The 18,418-nt window shown below is 45.2% G+C and overlaps 1 pseudogene; it reads left to right on the top strand.

Moving 5' to 3' along the window:
* Nucleotides 1-10,253: 10,253 nt before the first annotated feature.
* LOC125515777 lies at nucleotides 10,254-11,389 on the top strand (annotated as a pseudogene).
* Nucleotides 11,390-18,418: the final 7,029 nt, after the last annotated feature.

Raw genomic sequence — 18,418 nt, 5'->3', positions numbered from 1 at the left:
AAGGAACCTGCAGTTGTTTTTTGCTACTTATCTTATAAGCTACAGAAAATAGCACTATCATCTTTAAGCTGGTGACAGATTAGTGGCCTCTGTTAGGTCTTCCCGGTAGTCCAAACATCGTATCAATTTTGTGAACTGAAATTGATGGATATAGTAGGTGTGATGAATGGGATGGGAAGGGTGCAATAAGGAGACGTCGGTAGATTGGTTGTTTGTACCATATTAACATAATGTACTTTTAGTTTTAAAATTCTGGTGTGAGCATGCGACTGACGCCTGGTCATATTGGGTCTAAAGAATTTTCCCTTTTCATCATGCCTCCTTATGAGATTAATAAAGAAAGAACGAACTGACTTGTCTAGAATTGCATACGATGCACGAATACAACATTCTACAACTGAATTTGTTTAGTGCTATGTTTTTCAATAAGAATATACACCAAATTTCCAAGTTGTGTGAGCTGGAATCTAAACTACATGATTAGTAATTGTAAAATTTTAAAATTAGATTAAACAAATGTAGTGAAATTATATTGTTCGGTGAAACAGAAGCAGAATGGATTCACTTGGCAAATGTGAGAGTTGGTGTTAAGAGTGAACACTGAAGGCGGGGAGAAATTCGGACATCACTAACGCCACCATGACCTCAACATCGAAGAATTGAGTCTGCATCCGCTTCCCCGTGCATGGATGTTGGAGGAGAATGGTGAGTTTGACTAGATAAATATATGTGCATGGATGTTGGAGGAGAATGGTGAGTTTGACTAGATAAATATACACGATGAGAGATATTTAGCAATATGTTTGAAAAACAATGGTTATATGTTTTATTGTCCCATGGCAAATTTTTTTGAAAGATCCAGCATTGCTGGCTTGCATTGATTGATAGCAGAAAGCAGCGGAAAAGGAATACATGTGGTGGATCCGAGGATCAAACAGAAAGGATTAAAAAGAAGAAGATGCTAAAAAGAGGCAGCTACAAAACAACCTCAAGGTAGTTAGCCTATGCCTGCCGGAGGTTCAGCGAATGGAGGTTCTAGGCATTTTGCATCTGCTTGCCTCCAAAGTTCAGCCGTTGCTCGGATCGCAGCGATCACTTCCTCTTTGTTTGCTATCTTCTGCCTGAAAGTACACTGGTTTCTCTGAAGCCAAAGCTCCCATAGAACAATCATGGTTAGCGATTTGACTCCCTTTTTGTCGTTCCTCCTGCTGTGGAGATCATCTTCTCGGCTATTTGAGTTGAACTGTCAAGGGACTTCCAAGAGTCTAGATGCATGCCCTGACAGCCTGACCAGGTGGCAATCTCAGACCAGATTGCTCTGGTAAAGTTGCAATGCCAGAAGAGGTGCACCGTGGATTCAAGGTGTCTGAAGCAGATTTGGCAGAAATAGTTGTTTGGCCATCCACGCCGTTGCAACCCGTCGTTGCACCAGAGTCTGTCCAAATGGAGCAGCCAGGTGAAGATCTTGAGTTTGCCTGGAGCCCAAGTATCCCAAAACACCTGCTTGAAAGGAGTCTTGCAGAGAGCTTTGAACTGGACTTGATAGGCCGATGCAGTCGAATATAGCCCGCTTGCCTCGAGGTTCCATCTGATGCTGTCAGGCACGCCTGGGGTTCTTCCTTGCAGAGCTGCCCTAATCTTTCTAGCCATCCTAACGAAATCCTGGAGCAGAGGGATTGTGTTGCCATGTGCCAGGTACTGAATCCATGTGTCGTTGGCAAGGGCAGCACTAACAGTTCTGTTTTTCCTCTTGGAGTGCTTGTAAAGGCTGGGGTAGGATAGCATGAGGGTCTCGCCTCCTACCCAAGAACATGTCCAAAAGCCAGCCTTTTCACCGTCTCCCAGTTGCACTGTGGTTGCTGCGCTGAAAAGGGCCCGGTCAGTGTGATCGCAAAGCAATGTCGTGCCACACCACGGCCTGTCGGGGTGCTTCCAAGAGTGTCAGAGCCACCGGATCCTCAGGGCTCGGCTAAACCGTTCCAGATTCATGATCCCCAGTCCTCCCAACTCGATCGGAGAGCACACCTTGGCCCATGCAACTTTGCATTTGCCCCCTGTCAGTTCTTCATCTTGCGCCCATAGGAAACGCCGCCTTGATTTGTCAATATCTTTGAAAAACTTCCTCGGCACTCTTAGGGCAGTGAGTGCATAGGTGGGCAAAGAGCTTAGAACCGATCTGACGAGCACTCGATGCCCTAAGATGGTCATCAGTTTGCCCTTCCAACCGGCCAAACGTGCACGGATGCGATCCAGAATAAATTGCAGGTGCACCATGCGTAATCTGCTGAGGGTGATCGGCAGGCCAAGGTACTTCATTGGGAAACTTGATGTTTGTCCACCAAAACTCTGCAGTACCAGGTCGAGGTTCACTGCTTCACATCTGATTGGGGTTGCTGAAGATTTCTGGCGATTTATGTTCAGTCCTGATGCCTTGCCAAAAAAATTTATGATCTCCATAAGGTTTTCGATCTCTTGCTGCACTGGGTTTGCAAAGATCATGGCGTTATCTGCATAGAGACTGATCCTCATCTTGATCTCTCTGCCAGGCAGCGGTTGGATTAGGCCTTGTTCGCCGGCGAGTTGCAGAAGTCGGTGGAGGGGGTCGATGGCCAGGATGAAAAGGAGGGGTGACAGTGGATCGCCCTGCCTGAGGCCCTTCCGGTGCTTGATGCTCCGACCAGGTATGCCATTTAGTAAGAAAGAAGAGCTGGATGATGCAAGGAGCAATGCAATCCAGTCCCTCCATCTGGCACTAAAACCAAGCTGCTGCAGAAGCTCGAGTAGGTACTCCCAGGAGATGGAGTCAAAAGCTCTGGTGATATCAAGTTTGAGCAGAACTGCTGGGATTTTCTTCCTGTGCAGCGCACGTACGCCATTTTTGAAGGAAATATGCCCTAGAGGCAATAATAATGTTATTATTTTATTTCCTTATATCATGATAAATGTTCATTATTCATGCTAGAATTGTATTATCCGGAAACATAATACTTGTGTGAATACATAGACAAACTAAACGTCACTAGTATGCCTCTACTTGACTAGCTCGTTAATCAAAGATGGTTATGTTTCCTAACCATAGACATGTGTTTTCATTTGATTAACGGGATCACATTATTAGGAGAATGATGTGATTGACATGACCCATTCCATTAGCTTAGCACCCGATCGTTTAGTATGTTGCTATTGCTTTCTTTATGACTTATACATGTTCCTATGACTATGAGATTATGCAACTCCCATTTGCCGGAGGAACACTTTATGTGCTACCAAATGTCACAACGTAACTGGCTGATTATAAAGGAGCTCTACATGTGTCTCCAAAGGTAAATGTTGGGTTGGCGTATTTCGAGATTAGGATTTGTCACTCCGATTGTCGGAGAGGTATCTCTGGGCCCTCTCGGTAATGCACATCACATAAGCCTTGCAAGCATTGCAACTAATGAGTTAGTTGCGAGATGATGTATTACGAAACGAGTAAAGAGACTTGCCGGTAACGAGATTGAACTAGGTATTGAGATACCGACGATCGAATCTCGGGCAAGTAACATACCGATGACAAAGGGAACAACGTATGTTGTTATGCGGTCTGACCGATATAAAGATCTTCATAGAATATGTGGGAGCCAATATGAGCATCCGGGTTCCGCTATTGGTTATTGACCGGAGACATGTCTCGGTCATGTCTACATTGTTCTCGAACCCGTAGGGTCCGCACGCTTAAGGTTTTGATGACAGTTATATTATGAGTTTATGAGTTTTGATGTACTGAAGTTAGTTCGGAGTCCCGGATGTGATCACGGACATAACGAGGAGTCTCGAAATGGTCGAGACATAAAGATTGATATATTGGACGGCTATATTCGGACACCGGAAGTGTTCCGGATGATTTCGGAGAAAACTGGAGTACCGGAGGGTTACTGGAACCCCCCGGGAGAAGTAATGGGCCATATGGGCTTTAGTGGAGAGAGAGAAGGGCAGCCAGGGTGGGTCGCGCGCCTCCTCCCCCTGGTCCGAATTGGACTAGGAGAGGGGGGCGGCGCCCCCCTTTCCTTCTCCCTCCCCACTTCCTTCCCCCTCCTAGTAGGAGTCCTACTCCTACTAGGAGGAGGACTCCTCCTTGGCGCGCCTATAGGGCCGGCCGGCCTCCTCCCCTTGCTCCTTTATATACGAGGGCAGGGGGGCACCCCTAGACACACAAGTTGATCCACGTGATCGTTTTCTTAGCTGTGTGCGGTGCCCCCTTTCACCATAATCCTCGATAATATTGTAGCGGTGCTTAGGCGAAGCCCTGCGACGGTAGAACATCAAGATCGTCACCACGCCGTCGTGCTGACAGAACTCTTCCCCGACACTTTGCTGGATCGAAGTCTGGGGATCGTCATCGAGCTGAACGTGTGCTAAAACTCGGAGGTGCCGTAGTTTCGGTGCTTGATCGGTCGGGCCGTGAAGACGTACGACTACATCAACCGCGTTGTGCTAACGCTTCCGCTGTCGGTCTACAAGGGTACGTAGATCACACTCTCCCCTCTCGTTGCTATGCATCACCATGATCTTGCGTGTGCGTAGGAATTTTTTTTGAAATTACTACGTTCCCCAACAGTGGCATCCGAGCCTAGGTTTTATGCGTTGTTGTTATATGCACGAGTAGAACACAAGTGAGTTGTGGGCGATATAAGTCATACTGCTTACCAGCATGTCATACTTTGGTTCGGCGGTATTGTTGGACGAAGCGGCCCGGACCGACATTACGCGTACGCTTACGCGAGACCGGTTCTCCCGACGTGCTTTGCACAAAGGTGGCTAGCGGGTGTCAGTTTCTCCAACTTTAGTTGAACCGAGTGTGGCTACGCCCGGTCCTTGCGAAGGTTAAAACAACACCAACTTGACAAACTATCATTGTGGTTTTGATGCGTAGGTAAGATTGGTTCTTGCTTAAGCCCGTAGCAGCCACGTAAAACTTGCAACAACAAAGTAGAGGACGTCTAACTTGTTTTTGCAGGGCATGTTGTGATGTGATATGGTCAAGACATGATGCTAAATTTTATTGTATGAGATGATCATGTTTTGTAACCAAGTTATCGGCAACTGGCAGGAGCCATATGGTTGTCGCTTTATTGTATGCAATGCAATTGTGCTGTAATGCTTTACTTTATCACTAAGCGGTAGTGATAGTCGTGGAAGCATAAGATTGGCGAGACGACAACGATGCTATGATGGTGATCAAGGTGTCGCGCCGGTGACGATGGTGATCACGATGGTGCTTCGAAGATGGAGATCACAAGCACAAGATGATGATGGCCATATCATATCACTTATATTGATTGCATGTGATGTTTATCTTTTATGCATCTTATCTTGCTTTGATTGACGGTAGCATTTTAAGATGATCTCTCACTAATTATCAAGAAGTGTTCTCCCTGAGTATGCACCGTTGCGAAAGTTCTTCGTGCTGAGACACCACGTGATGATCGGGTGTGATAGGCTCTACGTTCAAATACAACGGGTGCAAAACAGTTGCACACGCGGAATACTCAGGTTATACTTGACGAGCCAAGCATATACAGATATGGCCTCGGAACACGGAGACCGAAAGGTCGAGCGTGAATCATATGGTAGATATGATCAACATAGTGATGTTCACTAATGAAACTACTCCATCTCACGTGATGATCGGACATGGTTTAGTTGATTTGGATCACGTGATCACTTAGAGGATTAGAGGGATGTCTATCTAAGTGGGAGTTCTTTAGTAATATGATTAATTGAACCTAAATTTATCATGAAGTTAGTACCTGATAGTATCTTGCTTGTTTATGTTTGATTGTAGATAGATGGCCCGTGCTGTTGTTTCGTTGAATTTTAATGCGTTCCTTGAGAAAGCAAAGTTGAAAGATGATGGTAGCAATTACACGGACTGGGTCCGTAACTTGAGGATTATCCTCATTGCTGCACAAAAGAATTACGTCCTGGAAGCACCGCTGGGTGCCAGGCCTGCTGCTGGAGCAACACCAGATGTTATGAACGTCTGGTAGAGCAAAGCTGATGACTACTCGATAGTTCAGTGTGCCATGCTTTATGGCTTAGAATCGGGACTTCAACGACGTTTTAAACGTCATGGAGCATATGAGATGTTTCAGGAGTTGAAGTTAATATTTCAAGCAAATGCCCGGATTTAGAGATATGAAGTCTCCAATAAGTTCTATAGCTGCAAGATGGAGGAGAACAGTTCTGTCAGTGAGCATATACTCAAAATTTCCGGGTATAATAATCACTTGATTCAATTGGGAGTTAATCTTCCAGATGATTGCGTCATTGACAGAATTCTCCAATCACTGCCACCAAGTTACAAGAGCTTCGTGATGAACTATAATATGCAAGGGATGAATAAGACTATTCGCGAGCTCTTCGCAATGCTGAAAGCTGCGGAGGTAGAAATCAAGAAGGAGCATCTAGTGTTGATGGTCAGCAAGACCACTAGTTTCAAGAAAAAGGGCAAAGGAAAGAAGAAGGGGAACTTCAAAAAGAACAGCAAGCAAGTTGCTACTCAAGAGAAGAAACCCAAACCTGGACCTAAGCCTAAAACTGAGTGCTTCTACTGCAAGCAGACTGGTCACTGGAAGCGGAACTGCCCCAAGTATTTGGCGGATAAGAAGATGGCAAGGTGAACAAAGGTATATGTGATATACATGTTATTGATGTGTACCTTACTAATGCTCGCAGTAGCACCTGGGTATTTGATACTGGTTCTGTTGCTAACATTTGCAACTCGAAACAGGGACTACGGATTAAGCGAAGATTGGCTAAGGACAAGGTAACGATGCGCGTGGGAAATGGTTCCAAAGTCGATGTGATCACGGTCGGCACGTTACCTCTACATCTACCTTCGGGATTAGTATTAGACCTAAATAATTGTTATTTGGTGCCAGCGTTAAGCATGAACATTATATCTGGATCTTGTTTGATGCGAGATGGTTATTCATTTAAATAAGAGAATAATGGTTGTTCTATTTATATGAGTAATATCTTTTATGGTCATGCACCCTTTAAGAGTGGTCTATTCTTATTAAATCTTGATAGTAGTGACACACATATTCATAATGTTGAAGCCAAAAGATGCAGAGTTGATAATGATAGTGCAACTTATTTGTGGCACTGCCGTTTGGGTCATATCGGTGTAAAGCGCATGAAGAAACTCCATACTGATAGACTTTTGGAACCACTTGATTATGAATCACTTGGTACTTGCGAACCGTGCCTTATGGGTAAGATGACAAAAACATCGTTCTACGGTACTATGGAGAGAGCAACAGATTTGTTGGAAATCATACATACAGATGTATGTGGTCCGATGAATGTTGAGGCTCGTGGCGGATATCGTTATTTTCTCACCTTCACAGATGACTTAAGCAGATATGGGTATATCTACTTAATGAAACATAAGTCTGAAACGTTTGAAAAGTTCAAAGAATTTCAGAGTGAAGTTGAAAATCACCGTAACAAGAAAATAAAATTCCTACGATCTGATCGTGGAGGAGAATATTTGAGTTACGAGTTTGGTGTACATTTGAAACAATGCGGAATAGTTTCGCAACTCACGCCACCCGGAACACCACAGCGTAATGGTGTGTCCGAACGTCGTAATCGTACTTTACTAGATATGGTGCGATCTATGATGTCTCTTACTGATTTACCGCTATCGTTTTGGGGATATGCTTTAGAGACGGCCGCATTCACGTTAAATAGGGCACCATCAAAATCCGTTGAGACGACGCCTTATGAACTGTGGTTTGGCAAGAAACCAAAGTTGTTGTTTCTGAAAGTTTGGGGCTGCGATGCTTATGTGAAAAAGCTTCAACCTGATAAGCTCGAACCCAAATCGGAGAAATGTGTTTTCATAGGATATCCAAAGGAAACTATTGGATACACCTTCTATCACAGATCTGAAGGGAAGACTTTTGTTGCTAAATTCGCAAACTTTTTAGAGAAGGAGTTTCTCTCGAAAGAAGTGAGTGGGAGGAAAGTAGAACTTGACGAGGTAACTGTACCTGCTCTCTTATTGGAAAGTAGTACATCGCAGAAACCAGTTTCTGTGACACCTACACCAATTAGTGAGGAAGCTAATGATAATGATCATGAAACTTCAGAACAAGATACTACTGAACCTCGTATATCAAGCAGAGTAAGATCCGCACCAGAGTGGTACGGTAATCCTGTTCTGGAAGTCATGCTACTAGATCATGATGAACCTACGAACTATGAAGAAGCGATGGTGAGCCCAGATTCCGCAAAATGACTTGAAGCCATGAAATCTGAGATGGGATCCATGTATGAGAACAAAGTACGGACTTTGGTTGACTTGCCCAATGATCGGCAAGCAATTGAGAATAAATGGATCTTCAAGAAGAAGACTGACGCCGACGGTAATATCACTGTCTACAAAGCTCGACTTGTCGCAAAAGGGTTTCGGCAAGTTCAAGGGATTGACTACAATGAGACCTTCTCACCCGTAGCGATGCTTAAATCTGTCCGAATCATGTTAGCAATTGTCGCATTTTATAATTATGAAATTTGGTAGATGGATGTCAAAACTGTATTCCTGAATGGATTTCTGGAAGAAGAGTTGTATATGATGCAACCGGAAGGTTTTGTCGATCCAAAGGGAGCTAACAAAGTATGCAAGCTCCAGCGATCCATTTATGGACTGGTGCAAACTTCTCAGAGTTGGAATAAACGCTTTGATAGTGTGATCAAAGCATTTGGTTTTGTATAGACTTTTGGAGAAGTCTGTATTTACAAGAAAGTGAGTGGGAGCTCTGTAGCATTTCTGATATTATATGTAGATGACATATTACTAATCGGAAATGATATAGAATTTCTGAATAGCATAAAGGGATACTTGAATAAGAGTTTTTCAATAAAAGACCTCGGCGAAGCTGCTTACATATTGGGCATTAAGATCTATAGAGATAGATCAAGACGCTTAATTGGACTTTCACAAAGCACATACCTTGACAAAATTTTGAAGAAGTTCAAAATGGATCAAACAAAGAAAGGATTCTTGCCTGTGTTACAAGATGTGAAATTGAGTAAGACTCAATGCCCAACCAATGCAGAAGATAGAGAGAAAATGAAAGATGTTCCCTATGCTTCAGCCATAGGCTCTATCATGTATTCAATGCTGTGTATCAGACCTGATGTGTGTCTTGCTATAAGTCTAGCAGGGAGGTACCAAATTAATACAGGAGTGGATCACTGGACAACGGTCAAGAACATCCTGAAATACCTGAAAAAGACTAAGGATATGTTTCTCATATATGAAGGTGACAAAGAGCTCATCGTAAATGGTTACGTTGATGCAAGCTTTGACACTGATCCAGACGATTCTAAATCGCAAACCGGATACGTGTTTACATTAAACGGTGGAGCTGTCAGTTGGTGCAGTTCTAAACAAAGCGTTGTGGCGGGATCTACATGTGAAACGGAGTACATAGCTGCTTCGGAAGCAGCAAACAAAGGAGTCTGGATGAAGGAGTTCATATCCGATCTAGGTGTCATACCTAGTGCATCGGGTCCAATGAAAATCTTTTGTGACAATACTGGTGCAATTGCCTTGATCAGCTTATGGGGCTCCTGATCAGCTTGTCGTTCCTCACCCTTGCGTTTGAAAAATCACCCTATAACCTTGCATTTCTGGGGCTCCTAATCAGCTTGTCGTTCACGGGGACATCGACACCGGTCACAACCAGTGTCTGAGGGTGGATCGGTGTCAACGGTGATCGACCGACAAGGTAGCTCAGGCGGGGCAGCTTTGTCACCGGCTGTGACTAGTGTTAGGGCAACGGTGAACGGGGAAAGAAGGCGGCTCATGTAGGGTGGCGCATGACATCGACACCGACATCGACCAGTGTCGGAGGATGGGCCATGGGGACAAAAAAAGAAGATGAAGAGGAGGAAGAAGTGGACGATCACAAAATTTTACCACTGAAAAAAATAGGCGACTGATGCATAGTTGCTCTCTTAGTATCCACTAAAAAAATTAATAAAAGGTGATATAAATTTGAAAACTTCACTCATGTAGTCATCAGTTTGATTCATTTTTTTGTATTTTTGACGATGTAAACGTTTTTATATGTGAATTTCAATTATGTTTACATGTACCACTCGATATGCATTATGTTTATGTATGAAAAAATAAAATTATATAAAAGCCCGTGGCAACGCACAGGCATTCTACTAGTCTCCCTGGTTTCCCAGCGGTCCTCCTCGCCCCCATCCAAATCCCCCGCCACCCCCTCGCGGAGGAGGAGGAGGCCGGCGGCCATGGAGGAGGAGAGGAAGGGGTTCCAGCCACATCTGATGGCCCTGGGCGGCGGGAGCAGGTTGAGGGGTGCGGCGGGGGCGATGGGCCTGCAGAAGCAGAAGTCGTGGTCGCCCGACATCGAGCGGGACGAGGCGTGGGAGCGGCGGCGGCGCGGGATACTGGGCAGGGGCCGCCGCTCGCCGCTGCAGCGCGCGCAGAGCGTCACCGACGACCAGCTCGACGAGCTGCGCGGCTCCCTCGATCTGTGCTTCCGCTTCGACCCGCCCTCGCAGCGTTGCGCCGCCTGTGACGTCGGGAAGAGCCGCCTCGTCGAGACGCTCCCGGCGGTCGACCTCCTCTACGCCGTCGCCGCCAACGCCAACGCCGGCGCGGCCAACCAGTGCTCCTGAGGTGCCTCCTCGGAGGCCTCCGAGCCGTTGCAGATCGGGATCCCCCTCTCCATACACTCCCCAAGTACGCGCATTCAGTTCCGTTTCATCTGATCTGTTTGATTAGACGACCAGCCTCTGTATGAATTACGAATGAATCGATTGTTCACTTCTCTTCAACGAAATGCGGGTAAATTTCGATTGCTAATTCGTCGCGGGTCGGCGCGACTAAAGTTTTGTTCTGACTTTTCAACGGCGGTGCTTCCCTTCCCTGTAGATGACCCGCCGGAGACGATGAAGATGAGGCTGAAACAGTTGACGCAGGTGAGTGAAAAAATTCCCGTCCTCAGGCCAAAGTTCTCGTCGGCAGCTTCGAGGAGGCGAAAAAATGCCTTCTGAAGGCTCAACAGCTGGAGATGCTCTAGCTCCATACTGTTGCTCGTACGGCATGTGGTTATCTGCCAGCCATACGTTCCGTGAAGATGGCGCCCGCGCATGCACGTAGACGTAGGTAGACGTTACACGTACGTGCTCGCGTGTTTTCTTGCATGGATGTCTGTCTAGCTGGAGCACATCGACCGCATCACCGGCATGCCGCAGTTATTGCGTGTCGCGTGTACATCACTGTAATCACGCTGATAGAGCGGGCTGTGATTTTCTTTTCCACCGCCCAGAAAAAAGCTACACTGCGTTTACTATAGTGGATGCTGCCGTGTTCGAGTGAGGCGAGAAAACGAAAGAAAAAATGCACCAAACAAGCGCGAGTATGCAAGCAACAAACGTCACCGAAATTTACTATACACACCATAGATTCCGGAATCACGGGCCATTTTACTATGCACGCCACCGCACCCCAGACACCACTTTGTATCGTGTCTTTCGCACGATCGACCGCTACTGGCTCGTCATCGCTCCACCGAGAGTGAGATACTTTTGACTCCAACTGCTTGCCCTCTTTGCGAAAAGCAGATCCATTAAACAAGCTTATTACGTTCGTTCATGCTCTCCCAAAGCTGCGTGTTTGCGCTTTCTGGCACAAGTGGCAGCAACAGGCAGGGCGCACATTTGTTCCTTCTTTGGCGCGTCCCTTCCGTACCACGGCATGTACCAAGCAGATATTCGCAGCCCGTCCGTCCGTCCGTCACCAGCGAAAGCCGAAGGCGGCGCGGGACTTTGGTGGCACCCCGGCGGCCGGCGTGCAGGCCCAAGGCATAGCCGGTAACTGTCCGCTAGTGGGTCGATCGATTAATCCGATGTGTGTTTGTCCGAGCATCCGGGACGTGTATCAGGCTAGTCAGACTACCCACAGTGGGAGTAACTTCAGTAGTAATATTGAATTCAACTTAACAAATTTGTTTATGTGGCAATGAGTTAATGAAGAAAGAGGTAGTAGTAGTAACTTAGCTAGTTACTATAACATCACATGTCTTAATGCAATATCAGTCTATAACATAATAAATGAAGCTCTGCATGTTACCACACTTATGTTACTACCCACTATGAAGGTAGTAACATAGTCTAGGGATATGTGTATGTTACTAGTGTATGTTACTCTTCATTGTGGCTAGTCTCATAGTAGGGGTAACTTAGATAGTAACTTAACACATTCCAAGACAATTTTACTTATGTGGCAAGTATTTAATAAGAAAAAAGGTGCTTGTGGTAACATAATATGTTACTGTAACATAGCGCTTCTCGAGATAAAATAAGTCTACAAGCTAATAAATGAAACAATCTATGACACTATTACTATGTTACTTTGCATTATGAAGATAGTAACTTACACTAGTGTCATATGTATGACACTAATATAAATTACTCCCCATTATCACCAGCCTCATCTTCCACGGTCGACTACGAGAGCTAGCTACCGACAATAACACGTGTCGCGTGTGAATGTTTTGCTTGCTGGTTTTATGTTTCGTTGGCGCGCTTCAGGGAAGAAAGTCCACCACATCATTGTCCAAAACGATGTATCGGTCACGGACGAGGAATCAGACATCACAGCACAATGTCCAAAGCGCGGGCAGCTGCACGCCTAGCCAAAGTGCATGGATGTGAAGCGAGCACACTGCCCTACGCCGTTAAAAGAGGAGTGATCCATGCATCGACTTGTGTAAACAAAGGATCCGGCTTGCCTGCTCCCTTCTCGTGCTTTCATCCATGCTTTCACCTTATTCAACGGCTGTTTTTTTTTCTTTTTTCTTTCTAATCTAATCATCCCCTGATTTTAAGAAGGTGGGGCCGGACCTTATTTCGTTTCAATCAAATCAAGCCATGTTACGGGAGCATGGATGGACACACAGGAGGGGAGCAGGCAAGTCTCGTCGGTAAAAAAACCCTCTCAACCTGCCACCGTTAATCCATTGTTTCATGGTGGCAGCATGTGTCAGGGAGTCCAGATGGGACTCGTACCGTACTGTCCAGAGTCACGGTCACGGATCTCCCACGAATTTACTATATATTTTCCGCAAGATCGTGCCGACATATATGAGTATTTTTTGTCCGGCATTTCATGTTCATGTCAGCCCGATTTTGCTATTGGCCACCTTTCCACGCAACTTGCCAAGCGAGAGCACCACTTTCGTCTTTTGACGCATGCATGCATGCCTACCATAGTCGATGGATTTATAGAGCTAGCCAAACATGATTATCAACTTTGTTCGTGCTTCCCTTCCGTACCACGGCATGTACCTGCCTGCCCTAGTGTCCTCGCCGTGAAAGGGGAGTGAAACGGCCTTCGCGAAACCACCCATGTTCTTCCTCATCCAATAACGGAAGCAACCCATTACGTCCATCTCTTTCGAGTTTCGGCAGAGAAAAATGAAATGAAATGCTCAAGAGCGCATCTTCTTTCCGAGCAATGAGAGTCACGTCGACGTCGAGGTATGGCCATGATCGCATCGAGGTATGGCCATGATCGCCTGGGACAAAGCATGTCTGCCCAAAACACATGAGGGTCTGGGAGTGCTTAATATTGGAACACATAATCAAGCTCTTCTTCTGAAGTTCTTACATAAATTCATGAACAGAGAACATACACCTTGGGTCAGGATTATTTGGAAATCTTATTACACTCAACAGCTACCTGATGAAAGAGCTATAGGATCCTTCTGGTGGAGAGCTGTCCTCAAGCTTCTTCCAATTTATAAAGAACACTCTGTGTGTGTGGCTGACTCAGGGAATACTATTGCATTTTGGAAGGACAAATGGACAGAACAAGAATTGCAACTCAGCTACCCTCAACTGGCCTCTTACTGCAGAAATTTGGAAATCTCCCTATTTCAAGTCTTGGACTCACCCAACATTGAAGAGCTCTTTCATCACCTCTCTCTTCTCAAGCATATCAACAGCTTCTACATCTGCAGACTCAGCTCCAAGATAGAAGTCAGTTCCAAGGATGTGACAAATGGAGTTACCTTGGGAAAAATCAAGGCTATTCAGTCATCAAGATGTATAAATCCTTAATAGGACCCAGTAACTGTCATCTGAAGAAAATATTCCCTAGAGGCAATAATAAAGTTATTATTTATTTCCTTATATCATGATAAATGTTTATTATTCATGCTGGAATTGTATTAACCGGAAACATAATACTTGTGTGAATACATAGACAAACAGAGTGTCACTAGTATGCCTCTACTTGACTAGCTCATTGATCAAAGATGGTTATTATTCATGCTGGAATTGTATTAACCGAAAACATAATACTTGTGTGAATACATAGACAAACAGAGTGTCACTAGTATGCCTCTACTTGACTAGCTCATTGATCAAAGATGGTTATGTTTCCTAGCCATAGACATGAGTTGTCATTTGATTAACGGGATCACATCATCAGGAGAATGATGTGATTGACTTGACCCATTCCGTTAGCTTAGCACTCGATCGTTTAGTATGTTGCTATTGCTTTCTTGATTTCTTATACATGTTCCTATGACTATGAGATTATGCAACTCCCGTTTACCGGAGGAACACTTTGTGTGCTACCAAACGTCACAACATAACCGGGTGATTATAAAGGTGCTGTACAGGTGTCTCCAAAGGTACTTGTTGGGTTGGCGTATTTCGAGATTAGGATTTGTCACTCTGATTGTCGGAGAGGTATCTCTGGGCCCACTCGGTAATGCACATCACTTAAGCCTTGCAAGCATTGCAACTAATGAGTTAGTTGCAGGATGATGTATTACGGAACGAGTAAAGAGACTTGCCAGTAACAAGATTGAACTAGGTATTGAGATACCGACGATCGAATCTCGGGCATGTAACATACCGATGACAAAGGGAACAATGTATGTTGTTATGTGGTCTGACCGATAAAGATCTTCATAGAATATGTGGGAGCCAATATGAGCATCCAGGTTCCGCTATTGGTTATTGACCGGAGAGGTGTCTCGGTCATGTCTACATAGTTCTTGAACCCATAGGGTTAGCACGCTTAAAGTTTCGATGACGGTTATATTATGAGTTTATGAGTTTCAATGTACCGGATGTTGTTCGGAGTCCCAGATGTGATCACGGACATGACGAGGAGTCTCGAAATGGTCGAGACATGAAGATTGATATATTGGAAGCCTATATTTGGATATCAAAAATGTTCCGAGTGAAATCGGGATTTAACCAGCGTACCGAGGGGTTAACCGGAACCCCCCGGGGGCTTAATGGGCCATAGTGGGCCTTAGTGGAGAAGAGGAGAGGCGGCTAGGGCAGGCCTGCGGCCCCCTCCCCCTCTAGTCCAATATATGTGGATGACATTATCTTCGGCTGCACCAATCAGAAGTACAGTGAAGAGTTTGGATATATGATGCAAGAGCAATATCAGATGTCCATGATGGGGGAGCTGAAGTTCTTCCTTGGTCTTCAAATACGACAACAACGCAATGGCATCTTCATATCTCAAGAGAAGTATCTCAAAGATTGCCTAAAGAAGTTCGGTATGCAAGACTGCAAAGGCTTCACAACACCAATGCCAGCCAAACATCATCTGGGTCCTGACGACAATGGTAAAGAGTTCGACCAAAAGGTATACAACTCCATGATTGGTTCTTTACTTTATCTATGTGCATCTAGGCCAGATATTATGCTTAGTGTTTGCATGTGTGCTCGATTTCAAGCGGCACCAAAGGAGTCGCATCACTTAGCTGTGAAGCGAATTCTTCGATATTTGGCTCACACCCCAACTCTAGGATTATGGTATCCAAAAGGCTCAGAGTTTGATCTGGTTGGATTCTCGGATGCTAATTATGCTGGTGACAAAGTTGATCGCAAGTCTACATCAGGCACATGTCACTTTATGGGACGATCACTTGTATGTTGGTCTTCAAAGAAGCAGAACTGTGTATCTCTCTCCACTGCTGAATCTGAATACATTGCTGTTGGATCTTGCTGCGCTCAGCTTCTGTGGATGAAGCAAACACTCAAGGACTATGGCATTCATCTGAAGCAAGTACCACTTTACTGCGACAATGAAAGCGCCATCAAGATTTCTAACAACCCAGTTCAGCACTCGAAGACAAAGCACATTCAAATTCGTCATCACTTTCTCGGAGATCATGTTGTGAAGGAAGACATTGATATCATACACGTCAACACTGAAGAGCAATTGGCAGATACCTTCACCAAGCCCTTGGATGAGAAGAGGTTTTGCAAGTTACGGTGTGAGCTAAATATCCTGGAATCCTCAAATGTCCTGTGATCAGGCACACATCCTAACCCTTATGCATATTGATGACTTAGATGTGCAACACACGAAGTGAAGTATATCTTCAATCAATGAAGACATACATTCTAAGTGTGAATACATTAATGTGGAATTTGACTTCGGAGCGCCACGATAATTGTGCGCCATGTCTGGGTCTAATACTTCCTATACGGTGGGTAACGCCACCACCAAACGTTCTATTTTGAAGTGTTTCACTCATGGCGTTACCTTGCAATGTCTTCACATTTGGTTTGGCTTCGATCTCAACATATTTTCATGATTATATATATATATATATGCTAGTATTCTGTCCTCTACAATATTCACTTATAGCTATGTCTTCGTGTTGAATCTTTTGAACTAAGTGGATGTGATCGGACCCTAACCTCTCTATGCTTTCTATCTCAAACTCTATCTCTCCAAGTCATATGCATTCTATTGAAACTGTCGAATGTCTTCTCTGCGTCCTTGTCAGCAGAAGATACACAGACAACCATTAAGTCCCTTTTCAATGCTCATTCCTCCACATGAATTCTGGAGAAGTAGGAACGACCACCCGACAATCCAGGCGTGCGTGGGACGTGGAACAAACCCCAAAATTCCGCATAATGGCCACGTGTTCCTCAAATGCGAATCGCCAGGGGTACCTGTGTAATAGCACAGTGCCGCCCCTGTGCCTATAAATACACACTCACAGCGGTCATTATCTCTTCTTCCACCCTCGCATGAACCCTAGCGCCACCGCTAGCTCTCGACGACGCCAGCGACGAAGCGCTTCGCTGCCGCAACCTCTCCGACGCCGTCTTCACGCCGACCGCGGACATCGTCCTCTCCGCCGTCGCTATAGGTGTCCTCCGTCGCCAAGTTAGGGCACGGAAGATCGAACTACTCGGCCTTATCTCCCACTTCGTCTAGCAGTTCTCAGCGTGGTAAATAAAACTCCCTTTTTTTACAGCACCGTTGATCCTATTGATCTGTCACTTTGTACCACAAGCAGTTTCTGTTCACACAAGCTAGATCTCTCTCATACTGCATCTCATAAACATGCCTAGTATATTCACTTGTGCTTCACAAAGTAGTTAGATTCCTCACTTGTACTGATCTGTGGATTCGTATAAATCTGGAACCAACTTCTTATCTATGAGTGAATGTCTTCGCACGATGAGGCCAATGTCTTCTCAACTGATTTATCTTCAAAATCTTTTGAGAATGCATATGACCTCTTCCCCTTCCCTCGCACCTTAATGCTGTCACAGGTACATGTCCGTGGGAGAATCCTTTGGTTCTCATAGTCTGCATTCATTTGCAGAATTCTTACAGCATCACATAAATTCTTCCGAAGCCAGTTCCTGTTGGTCCAGCAAATGAAAACCTTTGAAGCCTTTGAACATCTTGAAGCCTTTCAAGGTAAAGTTTATGGCTTCATAGAAAGCAGCAAGGAAGGGTGGCAGAAAGCGTCGTGGTGAGACCTCCAGAGATCTGCCAGATGAACTCTCAGAAATGTACAAGACAGATCCTAAAGAGGATTACGGTCAGCGCAAGACCCGAATCCAATGGATTCAAAGATATTGGGCAGAACAATGGTTCAAATACAGATTTGTGACCCAGGAGTATGCTGAGAAAAACGCCATCAAGAGACCGTGGGGAGACATCCTATTCAAGAATCTTCTACCCAGGTCCAGAGATGAAGCCATTGCTCAAGGCTTCTATCCATGCATGGTCCGTGGACCACAGCCTGCTGATGCACACTCGTCGTCACTGCTATGGTGTCGTGACGACAATCTATTCAAGCGCAACTTCAGTTTGCTCAGAACTCAGCGAAGCAGAACAAGAAGACTTTTGGGTTAGACTTCAACCATGGTCCCTCATCTCCAAGGGCAGATGGCACACGACATGCAGAACCCAATGTCATCGGTCCTTTCGCCAATCTTGAAGGCCTCATCACCTACATCTTGGTTCAAGGGACTGCAGTGAATGAGCCTGTAGCTGACACTGAGTCTGATGACGCGCCTGCAGTGCCGAAGCCAA

This window comes from Triticum urartu, chromosome 6 (assembly GCF_003073215.2).
Source record: "Triticum urartu cultivar G1812 chromosome 6, Tu2.1, whole genome shotgun sequence".
NCBI classification, from domain to species: Eukaryota; Viridiplantae; Streptophyta; class Magnoliopsida; order Poales; family Poaceae; genus Triticum; species Triticum urartu.
This window is presented reverse-complemented; position numbering and strand designations above follow the sequence as displayed.